This window comes from Rana temporaria, chromosome 8, assembly GCF_905171775.1.
Source record: "Rana temporaria chromosome 8, aRanTem1.1, whole genome shotgun sequence".
Lineage (NCBI taxonomy): Eukaryota > Metazoa > Chordata > Amphibia > Anura > Ranidae > Rana > Rana temporaria.
In genome coordinates, this window is record NC_053496.1 from 59,212,392 (window position 1) to 59,229,315 (window position 16,924).

A 16,924-nucleotide genomic window follows, 5' to 3' on the forward strand; every position below is an offset into this window, starting at 1 on the left:
TGCACACATAGGCTTTTATGGCATTGAGTTTTGAAGCTTTGGCAAAAAAACACCAAAAGCGCCTAAACTCAAGTTTAGGAGCTGCTAGTGCACATGGAGCCTAAGGCCTCGTACACACGGGCAAGATTCTCGTCAGAAAAAAAAAAAACGTTGTTTTACCCGACGAGATTCTTGGCAAGAATCTCTTGCCGCCCGAGTGTACACACAGACCTTTCAAAAGGGCCGCAGTTCTCTTGAAAGGCAAGAATGCGGTGACGTCATCACGTACGACAAGCATGCGCTCGTCAAATTTGATGCAGTCGCCGCGTTCTTGCTTCACCCTACCTATGCCGTGGAAGCTACTGCGCATGCGTCAAAGTCATTTCGAGCATGCACAGGTTTGCACAGCGACCAAGTATACACACTCTCGGGTTTCTCAGCAGGAAAACTGCAGAGAATCTCACGACGAGAAAATAGAGAACGTGTTCTCTATTTTTCTCGCCTAGATTCTGGACAGTTTTCTTGTCGAGAATCCTGAAAGCCTCGTACACACGCTTGGTATACTCTGCAAAAAAAGCTCTGCCAGCAGTTTTCTTGCTGGTTCATGCCGAGTAAACCGATCGTGTGTACGAGGCTTAAGAGTCAAACTCAGAATTTTGCTCATTCTGAAAGCTATGCTCTGTATTAGGAACTCCAGTTACCATTCTCTCATATATATATATATATATATATATATATATATATATATATATATATATATATATATATATATTTCTCGTTTGTTAAACCCTCAAAAAAATTTATAAAATTCAGTTCCTTTAAAGCATGTTATACAGCACAGTCCTGGATTTACCCTTCCCCTACAGACCACGATAATCATGGCTGCTGAGCCCCTGATGCCGTGGTCTTTTTGCAGGAGTCTGTCAGCTGCAGCTCTCCTGTCTGCAGCTCTCCCTGTGTCTGTGTCCTCTGTCCTCCTCCCCCTCCCTGCTTGTACTAGCACCCGCCCACCACTCCTGCTCCTCTCTATCTGCTCTAAAATGTTACTAACGTGTCCCTGTGCCTGTTTATTGTAAAAATTGTGCCCTTCTGTACCTTGTATGAGCGCAGCTCCAGGCACTCAGCTGATTGTTGGCTCTCCATCTCTTCTCTCCCCCTCCTCCACGCTGTCAGTGGGACGGCCTGTGAATCTCTGTGAACTCCATGCCCAAGAGGGTTAAGGTAGTGCAGGGAATTATGGCGGCCACACAAAATATTGACACTTTGGGCCCAATTTGGAAATTTTCACTTAGGGGTGTACTCTTTAGTTGCCAGCGGTTTAGACATTAATGGCTGTGTGTTGAGTTATTTTGAGGGGACAGCAAATTGACACTGTTGTACGAGCTGTACACTCACTACTTTACATTGTAACAAAGTGTAATTTCACCGCTGTTGTTATTAAAAGATATAATAAAATATTTTTCAAAAATATGGGGGGGTACTCACTTTTGTGAGATGAGATAGAGATTTAAATATATATATATGCATCACAGTTTTTTTTTTTAGGGGTTTTAAGGTGCAGAAAATCAAAGAATCAATAATACAAAAAATACAAAAGTTATTGATACATAAACAGTATAAAATTACTTATACAATTAGGGCCCAATGGTCATATTACAAGAATGATTGCCTCGACATGTTTCACCAAAAACGTGGCTTCTTCTGGAGCTTTTGTAGGACCTTTATTTTAAAACATTACCACACGCTGAATGGTCACAATTCCAGATACTCCCCAAGACCCACCAAGAGGTCCAATAGGGGATGTCTGTGCCACAAGAGTGAAAGGAAAAAAAGGTGCCCTATACTGTAGTTACACCTTTTATTTCAAGAAGTTTTGGCAAATCAATTGATCAATATTTAATCTTTACCTTTAACCACTTAACCACCAGCCGCCGTCATATAACGGCGGCAAGGTGGTTGCTTAACTGGGGGTCGCCGTTATTTAACGGCGCCCACCTGAAGCAGTAATGCGCGCCGCCTCGGGCGCGCACACTGAAAATTCTGTGCGCGCCGGGTCTATGAGACCCGGCGCTACACAGATCAAGGTAACTGACCGACAACCGCGGTCTTTTACCATGTGATCGCGCCGTCCAATGACGGCGCGATCACAGGTAAACAAACCGGCGTCATTTGATGACGCCGGTTCCTCCCTCCTCTCGCTGTACCGATCGGTACAGTGTGAGAGGAGAGCGCGGATGGCAGCAGCAGTGTGGGATGGATCTGTGACTATTGCAGTCACAGATCCATCCATCCCTGCTCAGCCATCCCTGCATTAACCCCTGCAATACTCTGCCTTCCCTGTGCAATACTCTGCATTAACCCCCTGCAATACTCTTCCTTCCCTGTGCAATACTCTGCATTAACCCCCTGAGATACTCTTCCTTCCCTGTGCAATACTCTGCATTAACCCCCTGCAATACTCTTCCTTCCCTGTGCAATACTCTGCATTAACCCCTGCAATACTCTGCCTTCCCTGTGCAATACTCTGCATTAACCCCCTGCAATACTCTTCCTTCCCTGTGCAATACTCTGCATTAACCCCCTGAGATACTCTTCCTTCCCTGTGCAATACTCTGCATTAACCCCCTGAGATACTCTTCCTTCCCTGTGCAATACTCTGCATTAACCCCTGCAATACTCTGCCTTCCCTGTGCAATACTCTGCATTAACCCCCTGCAATACTCTTCCTTCCCTGTGCAATACTCTGCATTAACCCCCTGAGATACTCTTCCTTCCCTGTGCAATACTCTGCATTAACCCCCTGCAATACTCTTCCTTCCCTGTGCAATACTCTGCATTAACCCCTGCAATACTCTGCCTTCCCTGCGCAATACTCTGCAATGCTCTGCCTTCCCTGCGCAATTACTCTGCAATACCCCCTGCGCAATAATCTGCAATACCCCCCGCGCAATACTCTGCAATACCCCCCGCGCAATACTCTGCAATACCCCCCGCGCAATACTCTGCAATACCCCCCGCGCAATACTCTGCAATACCCCCGCGCAATACTCTGCAATACCCCCGCGCAATACTCTGCAAAACCCCCGCGCAATACTCTGCAAAACCCCCGCGCAATACTCTGCAAAACCCCCGCGCAATACTCTGCAATACCCCCGCGCAATACTCTGCAATACCCCCCACACAATACTCTGCAATACCCCTGCACCATACTCTGCAATACCCCCGCACCAATACTTTGCAATACCCCCCGCACAATACTCTGCAATACCCCCCACACAATACTCTGCAATACCCTCCACACAATACTCTGCAATACCCCCCACACAATACTCTGCAATACCCCCCACACAATACTCTGCAATACCCCCCACACAATACTCTGCAATACCCCCCACACAATACTCTGCAATACCCCCGCACCATACTCTGCAATACCCCCGCACCAATACTTTGCAATACCCCGGCCAATACTTTGCAATACCCCGGCCAATACTTTGCAATACCCCCCGCACCATACTCTGCAATACCCCCGCACCATACTCTGCAATACCCCCCACACAATACTCTGCAATACCCCCCACACAATACTCTGCAATACCCCCGCACAATACTTTGCAATACCCCGGCCAATACTTTGCAATACCCCGGCCAATACTTTGCAATACCCCCCGCACCATACTCTGCAATACCCCCGCACCATACTCTGCAATACCCCCGCACCATACTCTGCAATACCCCAACACCAATACTCTGCAATACCCCAACACCAATACTCTGCAATACCCCAACACCAATACTTTGCAATACCCCGGCCAATACTCTGCAATACCCAGAAAAAAATGTGTTTTAACCACTTCCCGCCCACGTCATATGAGGTCCTTGACTTTGTGCAGGGATATCTGAATGATGCCTGCAGCTACAGGCATCATTCAGATATCATTTTTTTCAGCCAGCGATTCCCTACACCATAAGAACACCCTACACCATGGCAGCTGTTCCGCCTCTTGATCGTTCTTACGGGAGGCAAAAGTGGACGTCCCCACTCCCTTCGCCCTCCGGTGCTTCTTCTGACTCACCGCTGCGATCGAAGCCAGGATCGTTTTTTTTTTTTGTTTTTTTTTCAGGCTTCCCAGCCTAGAGGTGAGATGTGGGGTCTTATTGACCCCATATCTCACTGTAAAGAGGACCTGTCATGCTATATTCCTATTACAAGGGATGTTTACATTCCTTGTAATTGGAATAAAAGTGATCAAAACATTTATTTTTGGGGAAAAACGTGTCAAACTAAAATAAAGTAAAATGAACAATAAAAATAAAATAAAAATATTTAAAGCGCCCCTGTTCCCGCGTGCTCGTATACAGAAGCGAATGTGTACGTAAGTCCCGCCCACATATGAAAACGGTGTTCAAACCACACATGTGGGGTATCGATGCGAACGTTAGAGCGAGAGCAATCATTTTGGCCCTAGACCTCCTCTGTAACTAAAAACATGTAACCAGTAAAAACATTTAAAACGTCGCCTATGGGGATTTTTAAGTAGCGAAGTTTGGCGCCATTCCACAAGCGTGTGCAATATTGAAGGGTGACATGTTGGGTATCTATTTACTCGGCGTAACTTCATCTTTCATATTATGCAAAAACATTGGGCTAACTTTAATGTTTTTTTTTTTTTAAAAAGCACAAAACTGTTTTATTTCCCAAAAAAATGCGTTCGAAAAATTGCTGTGCAAATACCATGCGCGATAAAAAGTTGCAACGACCGCCATTGTATTCTCTAGGGTCTTTGCTAAAAAAACATATATAATGTTTTGGGGTTCTATGTAATTTTCTAGCAAATAAATGATGATTTTTACATGTAGGAGAGAAATGTCAGAACTGGTCTGGGTGCTCCAGAACGCCTGATGGTGCTCCCTGCATGTTGGGCCTCTGTATGTGGCCACGCTGTGTAAAAGTCTCACACATGTGGTATCGCCATACTCGGGAGGAATAGCAGAATGTGTTTTGGGGTGTATTTTGTGGTATGAATATGCTGTGTGCGAGAAATAACCTGCTAATATGAAACTTTTGTGGAAAAAAATAAAAAATAAAAAAAAACTTGATTTTGAAAAGAATTGTGGGAAAAAATTACAACTTCAAAAAACTCACCATGCCTCTTTCTAAATACCTTGGAATGTCTTCTTTCCAAAAAGGGGTCATTTAGGGGGTATTTGTACTTTTCTGGCATGTTAGGGTCTCAAGAAATGAGAAAGGCCGTCAGTACTTCAGATGTGATCAAATTGATACATTTTCAGTAATTGGTACCATAGCTTGTAGACCCTATAACTTTCACCCAGACTAAATAATAACCCAATTTTTTTTTTTTTTTAACCAAAGATATGTAGCAGTATACATTTTAGGCCAAATTTATGAAGAAAAATTCATTTTTTGCAAAATGTTATAATAGAAATGAAAAAAAATTCATTTTTTTACAAAATTTTCGTTCTTTTTTCATTATTAGCGGAAAAAATAAAAACCGCAGAGGTGATCAAATACCACCAAAAGAAAGCTCTATTTGTAGGAAAAAAAGGACAAAAATTTCATTTGGTTACAGTGTTGTATGACTGAGTTATTGTCATTCAAAATGTGAGAGCACCGAAAGCTGAAAATTGGTCTGGTTATTAAGGGTGTTTAAGTGCCCAGTTGTCAAGTGGTTAAACAGACTTTATCCATTACAGCATACTTCAAGGTGCTTGTACCCTCCAAGCGTTTCCTTTATTTCACTTTGCCACCATTGCTTGACTCAGTGTCTGAGAATGACACCATATACCCAGGGAGGATCAAATAAATTTGATCTGTCCCAAGGGATTAAACCTTTTTGGGAAAGGAGTATTGAGCCCCACCAACCGGCAGGCTAAGTGGCCACAGCATTTTTTAGAGACAGCGGTTGGCTTTTTAGTGATAACAACTGATGTGCTAAAAGCCGCTCAACTGTTATCCTAAATGTGTGGGAGGGGACGTCCCCGCCCTACCCCCACCTTTCTGCTGCTCTTCACGGGCCTCCCCTCAAACCAGGAGACTCGATCCACTACGCAGTAGGCTGAGACCCTAACTAAGCTGGATTCCGCTCCGATTGGGTCTCCGATGTAAAATCCTGCCAATGGCACAAATAAAAAAAACAAACAAAAAACATTGATTTGGCACTTTTAAGTGCAAAGGAGCGATTTGAGATCTTTTAGACCCCCGATCCTTCCATAAAGTGTATCTGTCCCCACCCATTACTATCACAAGGAATGTTTACATACAGCAATAAAAATGATCAGATCTTTTTTTTTTTAACCACTTCCCTACCGCGTCATTGTGAAATGACGGCGGCAGGAACCCCTCCTCGATCCAGGAGGACGTCATGTGACGTCCTGGGCTTTGCGGGTGGATATCTGAATGATGCCTGCAGCTAGAGGCATCATTCAGATATCCTTCTCTCCTGCCGGCGATTCTGCACAACGTAAGAACGATCATAGCGGCGATTCCGCCGCTAGATCGTTCTTACAGGCGGCGGGAGGGGACATCCCCCCCCTCCCGCCGCCATCCGGTGCTTCTCCGGGCTCTCCCGTGCCATCGGGGGCCCGGAGAACGAATCGTCCGGCGCTGGCAGGAAGCATAGAGATGACTGGTGACCAGATGGTCACCAGTCATCTCTATGACCGTCGGAGGACCCGGGCGCGATGTGATGACGTCACGCCCGGGTCCCCGTAAGTAAACAAAGCCGCAATTGCGGCTGCTAAGCAACAGCAAGCATGAGATCGGTGAATTTTTTTTCACCGATTTCATGCTTTCCAGCCTGGAGGAGAGATGTGGGGTCTTATTGACCCCGCATCTCTCCATAAAGAGGACCTGTCACACACATTCCTATTACAAGGGATGTTTACATTCCTTGTAATAGGAATAAAAGTTATAATAAAAAAAAGTGTAAAGTGTAAAAAAAAAGAAATTAATATGTAAAAAAATAAATAAAAAATATTTTTTTTTAACGCCCCTGTCCCCAGTAGCTCGCGCGCAGAAGCGAACGCACACGCAAGTCCCGCCGACATATGTAAACGCCGTTTAAACCACATATGTGAGGTATCGCCGCGTGCGTTAGAGTGCCAGCAACAATTCTAGCACTAGATCTCCTCTGTAAATCTAAACCGGTAACCTGTAAAAAATTTCAAAGCGTTGCCTATGGAGATTTTTAAGTACCGAAGTTTGGCGCAATTCCATGAGTGTGCGCAATTTTAAAGCGTGACATGTTAGGTATCTATTTACTCGGTGTAACATCATATTTCATATTTTACAAAAAAATTGGGCTAACTTTACTGTTTTGTTATTTTTTTAATTCATGAATCAATTTTTTTCCAAAAAAAAGGCGTTTGAAAAATTATTGCGCAAATAGCGTGCAAGATAAAACGTTTTTAATGACCATCGTTTTATTCCCTAGGGTGTCTGCTAAAAAAACATATATAATGTTTGGGGGTTCTGCGTAATTTTCTAGCAAAAAATTTATGATTTGTACATGTAGGAAAGAAGTGCCAGAATAGGCCTGGTATGGATGGGTGTATAACTGCCCTGTATGGAAGTGGTTAAAGGGACAATGTTAAAAAAAAAAAAAAAAAATTTAAAGCGCCCTTGTCCCCGCATTCTCCGTAAGTCGCGCCCGCAATGAAAAACGGTGCTCAAATCACACATGTGATTTCTAGCAAAAAATATGGATTTTAACGTGTAAGCAACAAATGTCAGAAATAGGCTTAGGCATGAAAAGGTGTGTATATATATATATATATATATATATATATATATATATATATATATATATATATATATATATATCTCACTTGGACTAAATACATTTAGGGTCCATTTACACAACTCTGCATACTACAATGCACATGTAGGATGCAGTACACTGTGGGATACTGTACACTAAAACACTTGTGTGTCAAGGTGTGCTGGTTAGGTTCCTTGAACTGCCATTCAATGACCTGATACCTTTAACAGTGGTTCAAACAGCTCTGCATCTCCTGGCTCTCATTTGATTCATAATACAGCATTGCCATGTTGTCCCTCAGGAAGTAAAACAAAGTCTCTGTCATAGCACTGTCTTTAGGCTCCATTCACACCTGAGCGACAAAACTCCTGAAGCGCGACGCTTAGATACGCTGGAGGGGAAAAATAACATTGTTGTCTATGGAGATGGTTCACATCTCTACGCCAAACGCGTGAAGCTCAAACAAGTCCCAGACCCTTTTTTGTCGCGCGTAATCAGGCGGCTTCGGCATTCGCATAGCCGCCAATGACATGTAAAAAAACGGGGTTAAAATCGCGGTACAAAACGCCGCAATTTGTCGCTGCAAATCGCGGTACAAAACGCAGCGCTAAGGTGTGAATGCAACCTTAGGTAGGCTTTGCTTGCTGTCTTCCCCGGCATGTAAAAACTGACAGGCATGACGTTATCCTACGCAGGTCAATCAAGATTGCTGAAGCACCAGCACCCAGCAGAATATGCAAGCAGCGGCTAGGGACAGGGTCCTTTGAATTAAATATACGTTTAGTTCCGCTATAAATGTGGTGGCTGCATTAGTTTTCCTTTTGTAGACCATTTTCCTCTTTATTTTCACCCGGTGATCTTGATCTTCAACTGCTTATTTACCTTCAAAACGGATGTCTGCTTGAATCCTTATTCCTGCAATAGTTATAGCAGCAGGCTGAATGAGCCATTTCAGTTCTAGGCTTTGTCCTGTGATTCAGAGACTGTTGCTATGGTGATCAGAGGTCAGTGATGACTAAGACCACCTTGATATCCTTTTCACAGTAAAAAAAAAAAAATCACACTGAGACAATACATGAAGTAATTAGTATTCTATTACTTCTATATCACCAGCACTGTGTTTCATTTAGGCCTGGGATAGATAGATATGACCTATCAAAATTAGGTTGCAGAAAAGCCACAAGCGAAAACTCTTATTTCCATACTGGATAAACATCTATACCTAGTGCAAGCAATATTCAACTATGGCACCTCTATACAATAATGTAATCAATACAGGAACAATAATCTTTACTCAAAGTAACATGACAGTCTAAAGAAGACCTTCACCCCAGTCTTTCTAGAATTTTACCACTCCCCCTCATTTTTCATTATGTTATATGGTTGGCAAGAATGATGGAGCCCCTACTTTCTGCAGCCTCCTGGAAGACTCACATTACGAATCCCAGGAGCATCTACAACACATATGAATGCGCAGTGACATGGATTCAGAGAGCTGGCTGAACAAATCCCGGCTCTCAATGACGTAACACATGAAGGTGGAGGGGATTACAACAGATGATGCTGAATTTGCTGGATGAGTGTGTTTTTTGGAAACGACCCAGCAGAAAAGGTAAGTGGGGGACTGAAAAAAAATAAAAATATTAAAAAGGGGGTTGGTCAAGTTCCTCTTTAAAGTGTTAGTTTTTGATAAAATAAAAAAAAGTAAGGAGTCTTTGGCTGACTGTGTCCAAAATATAAACACTTCTCTTCACTTCTTTGACAGAGATGCAACAAGAAGTGGGGTGAAATCTCTAGAAAGGGGGGAAAAAAAAAAAAGGAGAATTCCCCCCTTAGTCTGCTGTTGTCAGGGTGGGTTTTCCAATGGGAAATTTTCCATGGTGAGAACTGTACATTTTTGGGGTTCTCTTCACTTTCTTTCCCATTGAACAAGGTCATCTGGACAAACAAAGGATGTGAATCTACATAGCACACTGGCCGCAATATCAACCTGACAAAGTTCTAATTCTTCCCTACTCTATCCAAATAAAAGTTTGTGTAATAATAATAAATATAATATATATATATATATACATACATACATACATACACACATATACACACACACACACACACAGTATATACATGTACGGTACATGCTTTTGCATTTTTCTTCCAACCTACATGGAAACCTAGATACCCATGACAGAATATTTCCTATAAATAAATATTCCTATAAATACAGTGTACCTTGTCAATTTCCCTCTGACATCTGTATGGTAACAAGGCCATTATGTACAATGCACACAGAGAAATGTCTTCCAGACAATTACAATATGTACGGTATTGGTGGTGATGTAATTATGACATGAGAAGGATCACCATTGCTATATATAATCTAATATTTGTGTGCGTCATATAATTTCCTATCATTTATATTTATATTTGAAATGTATAACTCACAGACAATTGGCAAGCGAAGTTCCATCCAAAAGTGGAAGCTCGGCTTATCTGACCCCCCCCCTCCGGTGCCACATTTGCCACCTTTCAGGGGGAGGGGTGGGGGGACGGTACCTGTTTTTGACAGGTACCCCTCCCCACTTCTGGGAGACCTGGCTGTGGCAAGGTCCCCCGGAAGTTAAGCCCCCCCTCCTCCTTCCCCCACCACTGGGCCATTCAGAAAACGCAGCGTGCTTCATGCATGTGCAGTAGGGAACCGGTGTGAAGCTCTGAGGCTTCATTGCCAGTTTCCCTTACATGCAATGATGGCGGCAGCACCCAAGAGCCAATAGAAACATTGGCAGGGGTGCCAACATCGCTGGATTCCAGGACAGCTAAGTGTCCTAATATTAAAAGTCAGCAGCTACAGTATTTGTAGCTGCTGGCTTTCAATTTTTTCGTGGGGGGGGGGGGCTGGACCACCTCTAACTAGTCAACCAATGGATTCTTGGGTCGAAATGGCTCTTTAATAAATAGTTACAATACAATACAATGGAATAGGGATTTTCAAAATACAGTAACCAAAATCAGCAACATTTGCTATTGGTTTGTCCATATTGTTCGTTACTCTATTAAAATAAACCAGTTTGGATAAAAAGAAGGGAGCTGACTCTGCTAACCTGATAAGTAAAATCTTCTGCATACCTACCATACACAATATTATTATTCCAGGCTGATGATTCACCAAGTAATGAGGAAAGGAACAAGAGGACAACCCTAAGGCATTGTCAAACAAAAGAGGTCTTTATTGGCCTATGGGAAATTAAGCAATTGTAAATATAAACGGAAGGGATATGAAGCTCTACATACTGTACAGATCTCACCCTGGACCGTATAGAACAGTATATTCACTTTAACTTTATAATAATCTTTTTAAATTACAGGAACCTCACATACTCTATATTCATACTGAGACCTACTGCTATTTAATAATCTTTCTCCTGCAATTCCTCAAATCTAGAAAAAGAGATGAGATAGAGAGGACTGGGACAAATAAAGTATTATGTTTCTTCAAAATGCTTCCACTTAATTTGAAAATCTCTCATGTATTTCTTCTTGTCTCGTTTCTATTGCTATCTAGTCTAGCTATCACAATCTTTCTTTATATTCATAGGTTGGAACATTAGTATCTGTTTGTTGTAGTACGTAAATCCTAAGTCAAAGAAGAAAAAAAAAAACATCCAAAATATTTCACCAAAACATTGGCTTTATCTGGGGATTTGTGAAAAGCAACAGCGTAAAATTCACATAGCATAATGTAATTGGTGACCAGAAACCATTCAGAAATGGTAGCTCCTATAAATATATCCCAACAAGTTCCTTTTAATAGGCTTGTTGGTGTCCAACCAGGAATGAGTGTAGCAGTCCCATGTGATATTATACAGGATTTATATAGCACAGCGCTGATGTGTTAAAGTGGTTGTAAATCCTTACAGACCACTTTTACCTACAGGTTATTCTAGACCTAGATTAAGGCTAACTTGTAGGTACAAGATATATCTCCTAAACCTGCATGGTTTAGGAGATATTTGCAAAAGACATGCACCGATGTCTATGATGCATGTGCCGTAGACAATGGAGCGCTGAGTGTGCTAACGGTAATCATGCCGTTAGTGCGGGCACCTACGTGCATGTGCAGGAGTGACGTCATCGTGGCTCTGGCCAATCACAGGGCCGGAGCAGCGATACCCAGAAGTCACTCCGGGAGACATGGTGGCGACGGAGGAGGCGAACGAGGTCAGCTGCGGGGGCTTCGATCTCAGGTAAGTACTTCATAATGAGCTAGTATGCTATGCATACTAGCTCATTATGCGTTTGTCTTGCAGGGTGTTTTTTTTTGGGGGGGGGGGTGAACTTCCTCTTTAATGCCCTTGAACAATTTAAGTTCAGCCTTTGCTCCTGTAAATGATGCAACAATTTCCGTTACACAGACAGAACTGTGTACTGTAAATTTGCAACCAGTTCTATGCGCATTTGCAAGTAGGACATATGTTGCCTGAACTGCTGGTTGGGTTTGGATTTGTTGTTTTTAAAACAGCATGATGACAAGTTCCACCAATGGCCTACTGCCTTAAGGTTTTTTTTCCATGTGGGGTGACTACCTGCTACTTTGAACTGAACAGTGCTGGTGCAAAATACTTAACATACCATGGACGTGAATTGGATCAACACCTTAAAGCGGTATTAAACTCATTTTTTTTTCACTTTCACCCATCAGCAAGCTTCTATTATTCATATAATGTAGCCAGAGTTAAAATTCTACACAGTGCCCTTATGATTCTTCTCTTTCATCCATGCATTATCATGCATGAGATTCACAGATGATGCATACTGTGGGTGAAAGCACAGTTAAGGAAAGCAAGAGGGAACAACTTCTAAGATGGTGCTGGCTTCGAGAGGGAGAGGGAGCAAAAAGGATTCAACATTTACAAACTAAGCCTATGCATATTAATTTATTGACAAGCTATCTTTTAGGTCTGTCAAAATGGTTGGGCATTTTATTGGCAGAGGTGGTGTGGGTTTAATTCTACTTTAAGGCTAGGTTCACACATATGCAGGTACGGGAAGGTATTTTTTTTATCCCATTACACCTCTGCATGTGTTAACATAAGAATTCCACAATGTGGGTAGGGGTGTTGATATTTATTCCCATAGGTGCACAAATGAATACATACAGGGTAAATAGATGGACCTGTCCTTCAGTGCACAACGATGATGTGAATTTCCCGTCCATTGTTGTGTTGGCCAAAATAGGCCATGTAGACTTTTTCTTGACTCGAGGCAGGTGAAGAGCCCATTTATTTATTAACTAAAACCTTTAATGAACGGCAGCTTTTCCACCCTGCCATGCTACCAAAACCCTAACATCTTGAAACACTAGCTGCTTCTTGGTTTCTTCCAGATCAAAGCTGCAGTAAACGGGTAGACATCCGCTTTACGCCATGGCATTGACAAGTTTCCTCCACCTATGCAGCCACTGAACTGAATTGATTGCCTATAGTCTCTGACATACTAACCCCCACAAAACAGCAGCTGCTATTATCAGTCGAGGACAGGTCCACTTTAAAAACAGCTGCCCATAAATGTGAAGGCAACATTTAATCGTTTATGAAACAAAAGGCTCTTTATGGATATAGTCAATGCAAAATTGGATGCTGCTTTACAACATTTTCCAGCACTATTACATAAGCGTACATTATTACCAGTTATGCTTCAAGTCTTATTATTAACCCCCACAAGTCCAGAGTACAATCATCAGAGACAGGGTTAAAGCAATCTAGGGCTATTGACCTCTGCTTGCTGTCCAGCTACCAATCTAAATTAATACTCCCTCTATATTCCAGCTAGCACAAAGCCCCCTGAGGAGATTTGCACATTTTAATCATTAATCTCTGCACGTACACACACACACAGGGTCCCCTCTCCCTCTTCCCACATGAGATGTGCATGTGATGGCTGCACTCGGCCTAGGAAAACCTCCATGAGATGTGATCTACACACCATTAAGAATTATAAGCTTGTATGAAGCAGAGTTGAGGACACAGTGGTTTTGGTTTTCTTGAATTGTTTATGATGCATAATGAAGCAAGTCTAATTCTATACATTGCTATTCTGAAAGCAGAAACTGAAGCTATTTAGCATTAAAGTTTGAGTCTTCCCAAAGCTTTCTGTATTTGGCAATCATAATCATTCTAATTGATAATGGTTTTTAAATTCTGTTGGGGGTTTCCGTGCATTCCCCGCCCTCCAATTCGCACAACGGGTTGTGCTTACAATCAGTGTTTTTCAAGAAAATTGGTAACAATCAAAGTGGTGGGAGCACCCAGAACTAAGTGGGCAAAAAACAAGTCAGGAGCTCAGAGAGACCTGGAGGTCAAAGTCGCCAAGAGATGCAAGGGGTCATAGGATGACTCAACTCACCAGATTTCATTCAAAACGGAAAGATTATTTAAGTTTGCTTAACAGTTTAAAGCTACTTACATACATAGAAGCCCAAGATGTGGAACTGTATACAGCACCAGCATAAATAATATGGATGCAGAAAAGGACGAAGAGAAGACTTCTTTTCATATATACAAAAACAATGTATGGAAACAAGTAACATGGAAACAGAGGATAAATATTACCCTGGGTCTGAAAAACATCAGGATGGGTCATGAAGGAGGATATTTCTCCATGCAAAACAACCTAAAAACTAAGAGGAACACCTTAATGGTACAAATCCAAAGAGCCCAAGCGGGAAGCCGTTTCAAAGAGGGCTGAGCCCAGGTTCACACTGGGCTGCGGGAGTGAAGCCGTGCGAGTTCAGCTGAACTGGCACGATTTAACTCCCACTGGCAGTCCCGATTTCGGCCGCGATTATAGAGACATCTGTGCAGGTTTCCGAAATCGCAAAAAGTAGTACAGAAACTACTTTTTGAAATCGGTGCAGCGCCGCACCGATTAGGACGGTGCCATTTCCGGCAATTTGTGGCAAATACCGCCGTTTTGACATGCGATTTGACATGCCAAATCGCATGTCAAAAACGCACCTGTGTGAACCAGGCCTGAGGGCTCTAGATGAGGAGTTGAGGGAATAACCGAACATCAATTCAGGAACTGAACAAGCAGGAGGAACTGGCCTTTAGGGTGGTTGCAACTTGCAGGGTCCAGGAATGGGAAGAAATACCAAGCAAAGAGTGTGAGGCGGGGTGTTTAGGGTAAGTAGGGAACAACAATGCCTTCCTTGGGATAGGGAAAAGTCACTCAATGGAGAAAGGATCATAGAATTAGAGAGTTCCCTGTCCAGTGATTTTATTTTAAAGCCTGTGCATACAGGCCCTAAAGTTAGACATTACATTCAAGTCAAGACTGTAAAGCCTTGTACGCACGATCGGATATCTGATGGAATCAAATCCGATGGATTTTATTGGCGGATATACGATGAAGCTGACTTTCATCAGTCTTGCCTACACACCATCAGTCAAAAATCCAATCGTGCCAAAACGCAGTGACGTACAACACTACGGCGAGCTGAAAAAAAAAATGAAGTTCAATGCTTCCGAGCATGCATGGATTTTTGTCCGATGGAGTTTCATACAGACAATCGTTTTTTTTATTCATAGGAAAAATGTAAAACATGTTCTATGTTTTTACACCGATGAAAAAAAAAAAACGATGGGGCCCACACACGATCGGTTTGTCCATCGGTCTGTTTTCAGCGGACAAACCAATCGTGTGTACGCGGCTTTAGATTATAAATACGTTTGCTGGTACAAGCTTTTGCAATTATGTCTTGTGCCCAATGTGAATGAATGGAACTTTGCTCCTTGCATGTTCACACATTGATACAACAGTCTGCTGCATCTAATATAAGCAGGAGGTTAAAACTTTCATTTTTTTCTTCTGAATATTTCATGTATTTTATATTATATTATTATGAATAATGCATACTTTAGGTTGTCCATTAAAAGGTTTGACATTGAAAATACAATTGCTCTTCACTACCTGTTTACATCATATCTAGCCAAATATGTATACTGAAGTAGTGAAACTAAGGCATCTATATCAAAATGCACAGTTTAGCCCACTAAAATGTAGAGAATGTACCATAAAGCAGTGTTTTTCTGAACAAGTCCTCAAAACACCCCTGCAACTTCCAGATAGGAACACAGGTGTGTCAATTATGACCATTTTTCAATGAACCATATTAAGGATTTCACCTGTGACTGTGAAGAGAGCTGAAAATCCATTAAGCCAACTTTTCACAATCATAAAGAGATATGATCTTCATGCCTGCATAGCTCCACTGATTTCGGCAGCTGTACACACATCTCTATGATGAATGAAGGTTTCTACAGAGCACATTACATGTCAACATCAGTCCCCAAATCAGCACACCAAAACTCATTGAAAAGTGGAATAAAGACATAAATATAAATATGTATCTTTCCGACAGAACAGCTGCTGTGCATATCATAACAGTATGTCCTTTTCTTTACACGACAACTGAAATATTTGATCTTGAATTCATACAGCATCAAAACTTTCTGCAGAATATTTACACACACGTGATCCCCATGTGAACACCAAGGACCTGTGTGTACATGTGATTAGAATGCAGGCCCTAAGCAGCAAATGTACTGTGTGATAACCACATGCCTATAGGCCACAGAAGATATTTCCAACAAATGCTAGAAATACATTAGGTACATTATTAACAAATAAATAATTCATCCCTCAAAAATTCCATCTCTGAAGCATGTTGGCTTTAAACCTTCCACATCCTCCTCACTTGCAGCAGCAAGCGGATTCATGTCCAGCGCACTTATGGTATCCCCAATCCCATGAACCGGTCTCTGATTTTGGTTAGATATTGAGAGCAAAGACATTTACCACCACTTTAGTAATAAAAGCTCAGAGATCACAATACTCATGATTTACAACCAGCAGAGACTTGCAGGAAAGATGAGATCAAACAAAAAATACACATTCTGTAGCTCACAAAATTCCACCAGATAGAACATTCCACCCAGTAGCAAATGCCCCAACAATATTGCCCATTTTAGCCAATATATCAATGTGGAATTCTACATGCTAGTTCTGCTGTACTCATGTCACTCACAGTGAAACCAAGCAGGTACAGTTTCACCTCCTTAAAGGGCAAGTTCACCTTTGTACACTTTTTTTTTCTCTAAGTTCCAGCT

At 42.1% G+C, this 16,924-nt stretch overlaps 1 protein-coding gene across 2 annotated transcripts in view; it reads right to left on the bottom strand.

Moving 5' to 3' along the window:
- Positions 1-16,924, bottom strand: part of NEURL1 (neuralized E3 ubiquitin protein ligase 1) — a 354,357-nt gene that overhangs the window by 118,302 nt on the left and 219,131 nt on the right. The window lies entirely within an intron of this gene.